Source organism: Gossypium hirsutum, chromosome A02, assembly GCF_007990345.1.
Source record: "Gossypium hirsutum isolate 1008001.06 chromosome A02, Gossypium_hirsutum_v2.1, whole genome shotgun sequence".
NCBI lineage: Eukaryota > Viridiplantae > Streptophyta > Magnoliopsida > Malvales > Malvaceae > Gossypium > Gossypium hirsutum.
Window position 1 is genome coordinate 4565194 of NC_053425.1, and position 1234 is coordinate 4566427.

Here is a 1234-nt window from a genome sequence, read left to right on the forward strand (position 1 = left end):
AAAATTTTGCAGCGTTTATTTGAAAAAACGCCACTAAAGGTTAGAACCTTTAGCGGTGCTTTTCCCACAAACGCCGCTAAAGGTCATGAAATTTAAAATATATATATATATAAATTAAAATTCATTATCAAAATATCGAGAAGAATAATGTCCATGATTTAAATATAAAAATTTTCTATTAATATAAAAATTTTCTATTAAAATTCATTATCAAATTAAAATAAAAATAAAAATATAGAATCAAACTGAAATAAATAATAAAAATTAGATTAAATATAAATATAGAATCAAAATAATAAAGCACCAAACTTGTATACTGCCCACCATTATAAGTCACTAAAAGCAAGAAAAACAAAATGACTTAATTCATGGAATTCACGAATGTTAACATCAGACATGAGTTTAAAACTTTGCCTTCGGAAGGATGTTCAAAACCAGAATCCACAATAGATCGAAGCAGCTCCAGTTTCAGTAGCAAGTTTCTGAATCCCGAACTGTGAATTCCAACATACCCCCTACACCACATAAAAAAGAACATTGCTTTACACTAAAACTAGCAGATTATATAGAACATTGTTTACTTAAAAATATGTATAAATTAGAATCAACTAAGGCTAAAATACCTGAGGAAGTGCTTTGACACAGCTGCGATAAGTATAAAGCACTGATGCCATCTCCTTCCCATCCTGGATAAATGTGTTCTGCCATGCCATCAAATACAAGATCAGAGACTAAAACAAAACACTAAAAAGTTTATCAAAATTTTGCAATTAAAACACTATGTCAAACTAAGTTTAATAGCTCCACCAAAATACATTTAGAAGGAAAGGACACTTGCTCACAAAATGTCTTTGTTTTTCACTCAAACTAGTAGTTGACAAGCACATATAATCATAGAAAGAAGATAAACATTACCATTATCAACCAACTGGTACCCGATGTACAGCAATTTGGCACCCCAAACCCAATAAAAACCACTTAAACCCATACCATCCATCCAAACCAAGCCAAAAACCAATAAACCCGAAGCCAATACCCAGCCATACCTAACTGCATTCAGAACCTAACCCACAACTAGCACCTACCCAAACCCATGCTGACAATCTGCCGCCGATGTCCTCTCACCACAGCTTCCATACCCGCAAAGAAAACAGAACAAATATATTTCCAGTTTGAGTCGTATAAGCTGAAATAAACATGTAAAGGAGATTTTTTCCATACAAGCATTCTACAT

General features: G+C 32.7%; 1 long non-coding RNA gene across 1 annotated transcript; it reads right to left on the reverse strand.

The window, feature by feature from the left end:
- Positions 1-248: 248 nt before the first annotated feature.
- Positions 249-802, reverse strand: LOC121214864 (uncharacterized). Its single transcript, XR_005910596.1, has 2 exons — positions 624-802; positions 249-515 (listed from the first exon to the last, which is right to left on the reverse strand). It is a non-coding gene; the product is annotated as an uncharacterized lncRNA (long non-coding RNA).
- Positions 803-1234: the final 432 nt, after the last annotated feature.